Below are 13,762 nucleotides of genomic sequence, written 5' to 3'. Positions count from 1 at the left end.
TAAAGTGCTTTATCAAGGGCCCTCAATCATAGTCTTTAAAAGAGGTTAACTCTACAGCGAAACCTGAATGATGAGAAGAAGCACCCACAGAAACAGAAGAGAAGACCCTGACTTGGACAGAAGCTTGGCAAGTTAGAAAGAGAAGAAAGTTCATATGAACTGGGCACTGGTGGCTCAGGCCTGTAATCCTAGCTCTTCAGGAGACTGAGATCTAATGATCTCGGTTCAAAGTCAGCCCAGGCAGGAAAGTCCCGTGAGATTCATATCTCCAATTAACCACTCACAAACTGGAAGTGAAGCTGTGGCTCAAAGTGGTAGAGTGAGTGTTGAGCAAAAGAGCTCAGGGATACCATCCAGGCCCTGAGTTCAAGCCCCATGATCCACAAAAAAATGGGGGAGGGGGATTCATATGGTCAAAGCTTACCAAACAAATGGAGAGATAAGGTCCAAGAAAGAGATCAAGGTCTGGTCAAATAGGATCATGTGTGAGGTGGAATGTGGGTACCATGGGAAGACACTACTATAGTTTGGATCATGAGTGACCAAAGGTTCTTGGTCCCAGTGTTGTGTTAATGAGAAGCATTGGGACCCTTAAAAGATTGGGTTTAGCCAATCATGCTGGCTCTCCTGAGGAGGCTGAGATCTGAGGATTGAAGTTCAAAGTCAGCCTGGGCTGGAAAGTCCATGCAACTCTTATTTCCAATTAACTACCACCAAAAAGGTAAAAGTGGAGCTTGGTTCAAGTAATGGAGCACTAGCCTCAAGCAGAGGGACAGTGCCCCAGGCCTTGAGTCCTGAGTTCAAGCACCAGAACTGGATAAAACAGAAAAAAGAAAAGAAAAAGGTTGGGTCTAGTGGAAGTTCTTTTAGTCATTCAGGAAGTATTCTCAAAGGAGACTGAAGGATAGCAGTCTCTTGTTCTTTCTCTTTTTCTTAGTGGTTGGCTCCCTCTATGTTCACTCTCCAAGAGACACTGCCTAGCCCCAGGTTCTTGAACAGCAGGCTTACCAATGAAACATTGGGCCAAAACAAACCAGTTGTAACTTAACTGCTATAAGTTGATTACTCAGGCATGTGTTATAGTGAGAGAAAGCTGACTCGTTCAAGTAGAAAGTTCAGAGCTCCCCACTTATTCATGCTCTTTCCATGGTTACAATTGTCAGCAGTCAACCATGGCCCCAAAATATTAAATGGAAGACCCGAGAAACAAACAGTTCATAAATGTGAAATTGCACATGCCATTCTAAGTAACACGGTGAAATCTGGACTTGTCTTGCTCTCTCTCACTTAGTACATAAACCATCTCTTTATCAGTATGTCATACTCTATACCAAAACACCAAAGCAACGATGCTGGCAATTTGGATATGCCAAAGAGAAACCATAGAGTACTGCCTTTGAGTGAAAAAGTGAATTCTTGACCTTAATAAGGATTACAGGCAGCTGTGAGTTCAAGTACTAGTACTGGCATATGCAGATGTGTGCACCCGCACGCACATACACACTCACACACACAGAGTAGATGGTGATGCTTAGTTAGGTTTGGAGCAAGTGTACATAGAGTGGAAAACTGAAGAAACAATCAGCCATGTTCATTGTCTCTCATTTTTCTTCTTTTCTTCATTTAACCCTCTTCAGTCCTGCTGAGGTTGTCATCAGTATCACAAGCTCCTTGTCACATGGGAGCCTACACTGCCATTGTTGACAGAATGAAGGAATTTTCAGATAGCAAAACTCCCACAGACAGAAGTCATACATGCAGGTGTGCATACACAGAGTTAAGAGACAGATTCATTCCTGGTTCCAGCTCCCATTGATGTAGGATGGACTAAGAAAAATGAGGTATGGTAAATGTTTGCTAGAAACTAAATATTGTGCACAGGCTGATCTTGAACCAATTTTGAATCACATTGTTTAGCCATTCGTTAAAGTTTTAATGTCTGGGGGGGGAAAAAAGATTAAGGAACCAGAAGTCATTTTAGGGGAAAATGAGGCCTGGTAAAGGCAATTCAGAAACTAGGTATTTAAAAACTTAGAAGCACTATCTATGCTTTTAAGAGAGACAACAGGACGTCTTCCTTATCTCAAGGATAAGCACCTGTTTTATGGCAGGATGCATTCTTACCTGGAACAAAAAAACATGTCTAGAAACTCAGATAGTGTAACACCAGGAGTGATGAAAGCAAAGATAAAATAACCATCTTCAAATAACTTTGAAGTCAGACCCCCTGCCTTTACCCTATAAATACTCCCTGGCAGCCAAAGAGCTGTGTGTGTCTCTCTCTCTTTCAGAGCACCCACCTTCTGTTAGAGTGTTCCTTTTCCTCTCTGCTTGTCTGTCTGCTTTTTGTCTGCCTGCCTGCTTGTTTATTCAGCCAATAAAGCTCCACCAAGTTTTCTTACCATAGTGACTTGTCCAGAAATTATTCTTCTGTGATTCAAGTCAAGGATTCTATGTGAAATGCTCCTACTTTTAAAGAAAAATGTCACAAATCTTGACCTGCACCCAGTGACACCATGAAGCCTGATGTGGCCCCGTGCCTGTGAGAGGTCTGCTTTATTTGAGATCGTGGAGTGCAGGATACAAGTGGCTTTTGAAACCCAGATATCTTTTTGTTTTGGTCATGGGGCTTGAACTCTGGTCTTGGGCACTGGCCCTGAGCTCTTCAGCTCAAGGCCAGTGCTCTATCACTTGAGCCACAGTGCCACTTTCAGTTTTCTGGTGGTTAATTGGAGATAAGAGTCTCCCAGATTTTCCTTTTTTTGGGGGGGGGGTCCGGTTGTGGGTCTGAACTCTGGGTCTGGGTGCTATCCCTCAGCTCTTCAGCTCAAGGCTAGTGCTATTCCACTTGAGCCACAGCGCCACTTCTGGCTTTTTTCTATTTGCTTATGTGGTGCTGAGGAATCGAACCCAGGGCCTCAGGCATGCAAGGCAAGCAAGCACTCTACCACTGAGCCACCTTCCCAGCCCCATCTCTCAGATTTTCCTGCCTGGGTTGGCTTTGAACTGTGATCCTCAGATCTCAGCCTCCTAAGTAGCTAGGATTACAGGCGTGAGCCACCAGTACCCGGCTGAAACCCAGATATTCTTACCCATCATTCTCTTAGACCGAGACCAGGGTGTACCATCTCTGTATAGTTCCTTCATGAACTGGAGCCCTTAGAATCTTGGTTGCAAACACTGCCTTTTTTTTTAGGGATTTTGTGAGAATTGAATGGGGCTTGTGAGAGGTTTGGTATGGCAGTTGGCACTCAGTAATGAATTTTTTAGGTAACAACAAAGGAACAATAATTAGGTATAGCATTCAAAATAACAACAACAAAATCCTTGAGTGTTTATTGCCCATATTTGCTTTGCCAGATAAACAATCTCAGTTCTTGGTTGACATGTGTTTTAGCCTTTCTTTATACTCTAACATGTATTGTAAAATTGCATAGTAATGAATATAAAGGAGACTGCACTAAGCGGCCCATGCTGATGGAAATAAAATGATAATCTTGGAAGGAAGACTTGGCATTCATTCCATCCCCTCTTCCAAAATAGATCAAATTTAAATTAGTATACTCACATAAACATAGCACAGATATTGACCATGTAATAATCAGCATTACCTATTTAGAAAGACAAATGTAATAAACAAGCCTGTGGTGTATGTTTACTCATTCCTGTGAGCGGGGAGGGGAGAAGAGAAGGAAGGAAGAGGAGAGGAAAACCGAAAGGAAAACTTTAGCTCCACTGGGAAAAACTTCTAGGCAGGATAATTTATCTAGGCTGTGGTCAGACACTTGCTCAAAAAAATCCCTCCAAGTCTGGGCCTCTTTCCTTGGATTTAAAGCCCTCTACATAACACTCTATCTAATAATTTAGCATCCTGGGTATCCTGACGCACAGACAAGGTGCATCACATGCAAAGTAAGCTTTGGGATGTTAGTTTGTGCTAAGTAAATTCTCCACAGATGGACAATGTAGACACTAACAAATATATCATCAATAATATTGTTTTTTTGTGTTTTTTTTTTTTTTTGTCGTTCGTAGGGCTTGAACTCTGGGCTTGGGCGCTGTCTCTCAGCTCTTCAGCTCAAGGCGAGCGCTCTTCCGCTTGAGCCACAGTGCCACTTCCAGTTTTCTGGTGGTTTATTGGAGATGAGTCTCACAGACTTTCCTGCCCGGGGTTGGCTTTGAACCACGATCCTCAGATCTCAGCCTTTTGAGTAGCTAGGATTACAGGTATGAGCCACTAGCGCCTGGCTTAATATTGATTTCTAAAGTGCCTAGAATCACATGTATAAATTATCTTTTTAGGTGGAAGAAAGAGATGCCATTGGCAGGAAATGCATTCATTTTCCACTTCAATCTAAATTTTGCTTTGCAAATAGGATTCACATCGGAGACATTGAAGATCTGTCTGTCTGTCTTCTTCCTTAACCTCTCTTCTCTCTCACATACATCTTTTTTTATTTTTTATTTATTTATTTTTTTTGCCAGTCAGGGTGCCTGAACTCTGGGCCTGGGCACTGTCCCTCAGCTCTTCAGCTCAAGGCTAGTGCTCTACCACTTGAGCCAGAGCACCACTTCCAGTTTTTTCTGCTTATGTGGTGCTGAGGAATTGAACCCAGGGCCTCATGCATACAAGGCAAGCACTCTCTCAGCCCCTCACACACATCTCTTTTGCTCTCACTTTTTCTCCATGTCTATTTTTTCTCACACACACATACACATAAAATCAACATAAAATGACGGATAATGTTAATCTCAGACAGATAATGTGTTGACACAGGATGGGCAGCAGGGTTTGTTGTTGTTGTTGTTGTTTGGTCAGTCATGGGGCTTGAACTCTGGGCCTGGGCATTGTCCCCTGGGCAATTCAGTTCCAGGCTAGTGTTCTACCACTTGAGCCACAGTGCAACTTCCGGTTTTCTGGTGGTTTATTGGATATCAGAGTCTCATGGACTTTCCTGCCTGGGCTGGCTTTGAACCATGATCCTTAGATCTCAGCTTCCTGAGTAGCTAGGATTACAGGCATGAGCCACCAGGGCCCAGCCAACAGGGCTTTTTAAGTAAAGCCTCACTCACTCTCCCAACAGTGCTGTGAAATGGGTGCCACAGTTATCTCATTTTACAGAAAAGGTTGAAAGAAATGAGTAAGTCTTTTCTCAAGGTCACACAGCTCATCAGAGGTAGAAACAACCAGAAATTATATGCTTTTATTTCCAGCCCTTCATCCCAACTTCAGTCATCTTGACCTTCCTATTTAGGAAGAAAAAGTTGCAGACCTGTTTGGGAAAGGATTCTCATCTACTGCAGGGAACGTTTCTGCTCAATGTGGGAAGTAAGGAAAATTCAGAAACTTCTCAGAGAGCAAGTGCACCTGCCAGTGTTGGCCTGTCGAAGGTGAGCCATGCCATATTAGTGCATTGGCCTCCCTTCCCAAAGAGCTCTGTTATTTCTCTCACATGAACTGGCACAGTGCTGATCAGACAAGAACTCAGACTAGTCCATCCATCACTCAATATCAAACTCCATTTCTTCTCTTAGGTATCATCCTCACATTACTCGAGTCCCGGTTTTACACATGGCATGTCTCAAGCAAGTCTACCTAGTTCTGCTAGATGGGCATCTCCAAGAAGAGGTCATATACTGCAGGAGATTGCTAGTATACTAATATACTAGAACGAAGACCCTACCCCAATAATTTTCAGCAAGATACCACACATACAACTATCATTTGCAATAAGACCTTGGAAGCGGTCTGTAGAAAAAAAAAAAGTATTCAATGATTTCTTTTAGTTAGCAGCTTAAAGAAATGGTGCTCTGCAGAAGGCAGCTTAGGTAATGTTTTAGACAAAAGAATTCTATGTCAGTCAAACTTGCTCTGGACGGGCCAGAACTATGTGAGATCAAGGGGAGATCTTAATTGAGTGTGCTCTATAGACTCTGCTCTCTGATTTTTAATTTCCTGGCTGACTAGTCTGCTGATAGTATCCCAAAGTTACAGAGAAAAGAATATTATATATATATATATATATATATATATATATATATATATATATATCTGCTTCACTCTCTAGTGCAGGAACAGATCGAGTGACCTTGAACAATCTTCTCTGTGCCCTGCCTGAGTGCCTCCTTTTAAGAGCCAGCCTTCCTGAGAAGCCATGATGAGACCTAATGGAGATGCAATTCAAGGATGTCTGAGAGCAAGTTAGCATGATCAGATTGTATTTTATTTATTTATTTTGGAAGTACTGGCATTCCAACTCAGAGCTTCACACTTGCTAGCCGTGTCCACCAGCCTTTCTTTGCTTTATTTTTCAGATACAGTCTCTGGCTCTTGCCCAGGCCTGCCTCAGACTTTAATCCTCCTATGCCTATTGCCCAAGGAGCAGTGATTATAAGCATGGGCTCCTATACCCAGCAGGCAGCTATTACTTACTGGATGTGCATTGTCTCCTGCTCCTGACAGTAGCCTGGTGAATCCTAACTGGCTGGCTGTGATATATGTAGTGTGAAACCATCCACTGAGGAATAGCTGGAGCCTAACACAGTGCCTTGCCTACCCAGGAGGCACTCAGTAATTTCACTCTAAAGGGAGAAAGCAGAGCCAAAAAGAGGAACGAAAGGAGGAAACAAATTGGACACATTAACTCACCCAATTGGGTTCACACCTCTAGCAAGAAAAGCCAGGCCTCTAACACAGGATGGCTGAGCTCTTTGATACTCAAAGAAGCACCAGGCTTTGTGGTAATGAGCAGGAGGCTATGGCCACACGGCCTCAGCATATCAACTTCTTCCAGTTGCAGGTTTTGTAATCAAAACCATTGTATATGTGACCTGATAATGGCAATGGATTGAAAAAGGGATTACAAAGTGCCAGGCACTACCCTGAAAACTTTACAGAGCTCTTTTCCACAGCCAACCTCAGAAACAGACACAATTAACATCTATTTGATAGATGAGGAAACTAAGAAGCAGAGATATTACGTAATGTAACTTCTACTTAAGCAAGTCAGGATTTAAACTGAAGCAATCTAATCCCCAAACATCTGCTGTTCATTGCTTTATGAAATCTCTCCCTTCTGTCCAATGGCAGATACATGAGAAAAGGACTTGCTACATGAGCAAGTAGCATGCAGGGCTGAAAAATTAGATATACTATGAGCTTAGGCACAGTAGTGCATGCCTGTCATTCCAACTACGTGGGAAGCAGAGACAGGAAAATCCGAATCTGAGACTAGCCCAGGCAAAGTTAGTATAGTATTCTATCTCAAAAGCAAAAATATACACACAAAGACTGGGGATGTGGCTCAAGTGGAAGCATGCTAGCCTAGCATGAGCATACAGAGGTTCTGGATTTCGTCTTTCTTACTGAAAAAAAAATCGTCATGCATAGTTCTAAGAACATAACCAATACAAACTCATTTAGTTTTCCAAATATCTTGAAACAACAATATAAGGCCAATTCTACTTCTGTGTTTTTATTCCCAATTCACAGATACAGAAATAGAGGCCCAGAGAGTTAATTTCCTCTTCCCAAAGTCACACAGTAAGTGTCAGAGCAGAGGCTGAAACTCAGACATTTTGTCTCCCTGGTCTTGGAGCTTAACCTAGTCAAGGAGACTAGGCAGGTTGAATACCCTCCAAAGACAGGGTCTGAGAACCGTCCCTAAACAAAAACCAGACCCAGCTGTAGTCCTGGAAGTTTAGGCCAGGCAGTTGAATGACTTAATCACTGTTCAATTTAGATTTGCTGGCTGAATGGGTTCCTGTTGGCCCTACTGCAAATTCTCAGCAGATTGATTCTGGACATTTTTGTGGGGTGGTGGTTGCTTTCCTTGGGCCCAGCTGTCCGTAGAAGACTAAGCTGCCAGCCAGCATCAGGCAGGTAGAGAAAGACTGAAAGTTAGGACCAAACTCCTCTGTCCCATGCATTTGGCCTAGAAAGAGGTTCACTGCTGCTGCTTCTGCTGGTCCAGGAGCTGGGTTCCCCTCCCCACTTTGCAGGAAACCTGCCTAGGGTCAGCAGTCTGCTCTTCTGCCCCTCTGATGGAGGCAGTGGAAGGAAGGAAAGCAGGAAAGACCTGAGTCAGGTCATTTGTTAGCAGAAAGCCAAAAGGGCTTCTTCAAGGAAGAGGCCGGAAGCTCTACAATGCACAGCATGTGCAGAAATTGAGTTGTTACCGGGGAATCCTCCACAATGACTCCATCCTGAGCAGATCTGCGGAGACCCAAGGCTCTGATGTCATTCTCGGCTCAGGGCAGGTGTTCCCTGCAGGCCAAGATACATAGACTTGGGACAGGAATGTGAAGAATGGCCCTTTACTTTTCTCCGGGTCTGTAAACATTTACCTCCTTTCTGTTTCCTGGTATGAGGAAAGGAATGTGGATCCTTGACAGGGCTCCATTGGGGTCACATTCTTCCCTCTCCTCTCACCTACCCCGACTCCCAAAGACCTGCCTGGGGTTGTGGGGATTCCCACAGATCTCGTGGGAAACTGGGCATGTAACTTAATCTCTCCAGGCTGGGGCTCCTTATTCTCCCACTTCTCCCTTAGAAGTATCTCTTCTCTCTCCAGCAGCCAGAGCAAATGACTGTGCTGCCCCTCCCACCCTGGCATGCTGCCCAGCATGCTAATACCCTCCCCTGGCAGTATCTGCCTCAGCCTGTAACAACCATCCATGTGCGTGTCTGGCTGTCCTCACAAATTCTGCAATGAGTGACACCATGTTATTTACTTTGGGAATCCTTAGTACCTACGTGGTGCCTGGGATATAACAGACACAGACAACAGAGAGAGAGAGAGAGAGAGAGAGAGAGAGCGTGAAATCTTGGGCTTGAACTCAGGGCCTAAGCACTGTCCCTGAGCGTTTGTTTAGCTCAAAGCTAGCACTCTACCACTTGAGCCACCGCTCCACTTTTCAGCTTTTTTGGTCGTTAATTGAAGATGAGACTCATAGACCTTGCTTTCCCGGGCTGGTTTTGAACTGTAATCCTCATATCTCAGCTGCCTGAGTAGCTAGGATCACAGGTGGACACAGCCTTTTGCAGAAGGAAAGCAAAAACAAGGATGGAGAGAGAATGGATATGACTAACTCCCTTTCCAAACCACAGGAATGGTTGGAGAAGAGCTAGAAATCTGCCTTGCTGGAGAACACCCATTCTACTTGCCCACATTTAAAGTGTCCTGCCTTGGAAGGTTTTCCCTCAGTATAAAGGGCTTAGTTTCGGGGTCTCGCATGGTTTCTTCTCCGTGTGTGAAACATCACCCCCATGCACCTTAGCATTCATTCACAAGATGGATTTTTGTAAAGACAAGTGGGAGAAAGTTACAACAGCACTTTGGAGCTGAAAGTGGAGGAAAGGGGCCCCCAAAAGGGAAGGGAGGGATCATTTTCAGTGAGTCAGAGTCATAAGAATGAGAACACGCCATACCCATCCCCCACATCCCCCTTCCCATCCGAAGCCTTCACTCTTCTGTACCTCACTTGAAGTAAGTTCAAGCTCTATTTTGTGGCCTGCTTTTCCCTCCTAAGATGGGACTTGTATAGTGACGGCTTCTCAGCCTTTAGGCTGACAGACTGCCACTGGAACTCTTATTCTTATCTTTCTTCCTTTTTTTCCCCCCCTTGCCTTTTCTCTCCCCATTCCAAATGACTTCAGCCCTGTGTCACTGGACTTGACAAGAAGAAAGAGTGCTCTGCTGACATCCCAGGTATGAAAGGGCCCTCAGCGGTCTGCCTTCTGTGGGCTATGCTGTCACTTCCCTTAGAAAGTAGACTATAATCCTTGGAAGGAACAAGTCAGCAGCAATGCTGTCTTAGAAAGCTCCGGGAGCGAACCTGTGCTCTGAAACTCTGTTAACCAGGAAAAGTCAGGAACAAATGATATGTGTTCAGTTAGACCATGGGAAATATTGCGTGCTTTCTAGTGTGGTTGTTTCTGTGTCTCACATTTTTTTATTCCTTACTAGCCACTGATATACTTACAAACATGAATAAAAACAATCCCACTATCTTTTGACCATGTTTGTTCAATGTACTCTCCCCTCTAGTAGAAATAATCCCTTTATTATCTTACCTCTGATTATAACCCTGGAGGTTCATGCCTGTAACCCTAGCTACCCAGGAGGCTGAGATCTACCAGCAAAAAGCCAGAAGTGTGACTCATGTGGTAGATTATCAACAGTGAGTAAAAGCTAAGCAAGAGTACAAGGCCCTGAGTTCAAGCCATAAAACTAACACACACATGCGTGCACGTACACACATGCACACACACACATACACAAAGAAAAAAGTTTTTCAAAGATTCAGTATTTATTTGATGAATCATGTTGATGTGTATCATTTAAAAAAAACTTATATGACATGGTTTTTCTGGGTTGCATCTACTGATATTCAATATCGGAAACTAAAATGGAGTAATTTATTTATTTAACTTTGTTTATTTGCTGCTGGGGATAAACCCAGGACCTCACACATGCCAAACGCACATTCTACCACTTAGCTACATACCCATTCAAGGAAGAAAATATTTGACAGTAATGTATTAATTGATTTCAAAAAAATTGTCTTAAATGTATCACATGTTAGTATAATTTTTTTTTCTATGCTGGTACCGTGGCCTGAACTTAGGACCTGTGGCCTAGCTTTTTTTTTTTCTTTCTTATTATTGGTTCTCTAACACTAGAGCCATATCTCCAGACCATCATTTTTGCTGGTTAATAAGATAGTCTCTTTTCTACTTGGGCTGGCTTCAAACCATGATCCTCACATCTCAGCTTCCTGAGTAGCTAGGATTACAAGTCTGAGCCACTCACTCCTGAAAAATAACATTTATTTTTGCCAGTCCTGGGGCTTAAGTTCGGGGTCTAAGCACTGTCTCTGAGCTTCTTTTTGCTCAAGGCTAGTGTTCTACCACTTGAGTCACAGCACCACTTCTGGCTTTTTCTGTCTAGGGGTACTGAAGAATCGAACCCAGGGCTTCATGCGTGCTAAGCAAGCACTCTACCACTAAGCCACATTCCCAGCCCCAAAATAACATTCTTTTTCTTTTTTGTCAGTCATGGGGCTTGAACTCTGGGCCTGAGCACTGTCCCTCAGCTCTTTAGTTCAAGGCTAGCGCTCTACCACTTGAGCCACAGTGCCCAGTTCTGTCTTTTTCTGTTTATGTGGTGCTGAGGAATTGAACCCAGGGCCTCATGTATGCGAGGCAAGCATTCTATCACTGAGCCACATTCCCGGCCCCCTAAAATAACATTCTTGATGAAAAAAGTTATACTTTTCAAAAACAAAATATCTAGAATGAAAAGAATAATTTTTTTTCATTTCTGCAAATCTCTTTGACGTCTAGCCTAGAAGAGAGTGAGATCCTCATAGCTGTTTCTTCATGCATTCTGTTGCAAAGACAATGTCTGGGGGCATCTGGAAAATACTGTACACATATGTGAAGTGAGACCAGAAAAAACAAAACAAATTTCTTGCATTTTGAGCTCACAGAGCCCTGCCAGGTAAGGCTCTCAAGCAATCAAAACAAGCCCCACACTGTGAAGATGAGAGCAAATTGAAAATCAGAGTCCTCTGTTCAGTCTCCACCAGGAATTTCATAATAGTAATGGCAAAGAATTAGAAGGAGCCCAAAGGCCTTGAGTGTGACTCAAGTGGTAGATCACTTGCCCAGTATTTGGGAGGCCCTGCAACAGGGCGTTAGCGGCTTACACCTATAGGCCAGCTGCTCAGGAGTCTGAGATCTGAAGATCAAATTTCAAAATCATCCCAGATAGACAAATCCAAGAGACTCTTATCTCCAATTAACCAGCAAAAAGCTTGAAGTGGTAGAGCACTCAAGCGGCGGAGCACCAGCCATGAGCCTAATGTAAGCCTTGAGTTCAAGCCACAGTAGAGCATAAAAAAATATTTTAGAGACTTTCTGAACCTGGGGACTACCCTCAGGGCCTGGACATAGGGACTACAACTGTAGAGTCCTACCTACATCTTGGGTCAATGAATGTCTAGGGTAATGGATGTTTTCAGTGGATTTGGAATTAGGAAAAGTGTCCAAGTATGTGTTGTTGTTGTGTATATTTGAGCTACTGAACTATCACCAGGAATCAGTTTCTTGAGTAATAACATGTACACAAAAAAGATCAAAGCATCCCTTATAAAGTTTTCCACTGGAAGACTATTACAAACCCATCTACTCTTCTTTTTTTCCTTTTGCCCATCCTGGATCTGGATGCTGTCCCTTTGCTTTTTTTTTTTTTTTTGGGTCCGGTCGTGGGGCCTGAACTCTGGGCCTGGGCGCTGTCCCTCAGCTCTTCAGCTCAAGGCTAGTGCTCTACCACTTGAGCCACAGTGCCACTTCCGGCTTTTTGCTTATGTGGTGCTGAGGAATTGAACCCAGGGCCTCATGCATGCAAGGCAAATGCTCTACCACTGAGCCACCTTCCCAGCTCCTCCCTTTGCTTTTGTGCTCCAGGCTAGAGAGCTACAGCTTCACTTCCAGCATTTTGTGGTTAACTGGAGAGAAGAGTCTCAGGAGCTTTTCTGCTCAGGCTGGCTTTGAACCACGATCCTCAGATTTAGTCTCCCGAGTAGCTTGGATTTTGGCCCATCTACTTTTATGCAGTCTGATCTCTCTCTTCCTCCCCCACCTCTCTCAGAGCATGTGCATACCTACACCCTCTTACAAACACTGCAGACTGATCAATTACACCCTCGTGTTCCAAATGGCTGCACCTCAACTAATCAGATACAGGTTACAGTTTCCTGTTTTGCATTTTTATTGTGGTCACTGGCTTTGATCAGCCATACTGGTAGCCATAGCACTCATTTTCCTGCTTGGTACCTTACTCATAGCAGGCATTGTAAACATTTTCCAAGTTGAATTTTGCACGATGGCCATTAGGGAAAATTCTACTGATTTAACATTGGTAATCAGGGATGGCTGGCATCACCAATGTGTCACTCTGCCTACCTTCTTGAGAACCAGTTCCTTCACAAGATCAGAAATCCTACTGGTATGGTAGCCTTTCATGTACAAAAAATGATACAACAATATGGAGGAACAGGCTGCCGGTATTTCATGGTGTCCCTGCAACTCAGAGCTACATGTGACTAATAAAAAAAATGTAGCTTTCATAGTATCAAGAACAATGTCCTTAGATAATGAAGAATTAACCCACCATCCTGGTGAACATTATACATGTAATATAAAATACATGAGAATGCTGTTCCTCTTTTTGGTTAAATCACCCCTCTCTCTTCAGCACAGAAGGAAGTCACTGTGGCCTTTCTCCTTTTCTAAGACAAAAGAAAACAAAAACACCAAAAACACATAATAAGGATAAAGACCTCATTTCCCTGAACTAACAGAATGTCCTTCTGTTCACCTTAGAAGTTAATACTGCTGTAAGTACAAAGGACCCCCTGATCTTTACTTCCAATCTCCCTCTTTACAGATGAAGGAACAGGCTCAGAGACATCAGGTGATTCATTTGACCAAGATCACACAGAGATTGAACAGCAGCCCTGAGATCAAACTTAATAATTAACAACTAAACCATTGCACTAAGAAAATGTGGGCCTGGAAAAAACAGTACAGAATCAGATTATTGGAGATCCAACCACGGCATCCTGAAACCTCAACTCTTATTACAATGTAAACCCCAAAACATCTCCTGTAAATCCAGCCGGGTAAGTACATCGATCACTTGCCATCCTGATGTTTGTTTCAAACATCAGCATCTTTGTCCTGTTCCCTCCACCT

Source organism: Dipodomys ordii, unplaced genomic scaffold (assembly GCF_000151885.1).
Source record: "Dipodomys ordii isolate 6190 unplaced genomic scaffold, Dord_2.0 Scaffold46, whole genome shotgun sequence".
NCBI lineage: Eukaryota > Metazoa > Chordata > Mammalia > Rodentia > Heteromyidae > Dipodomys > Dipodomys ordii.
The sequence above is the reverse complement of the archived record's forward strand: the minus strand, read 5'-3'. Positions refer to the sequence as shown.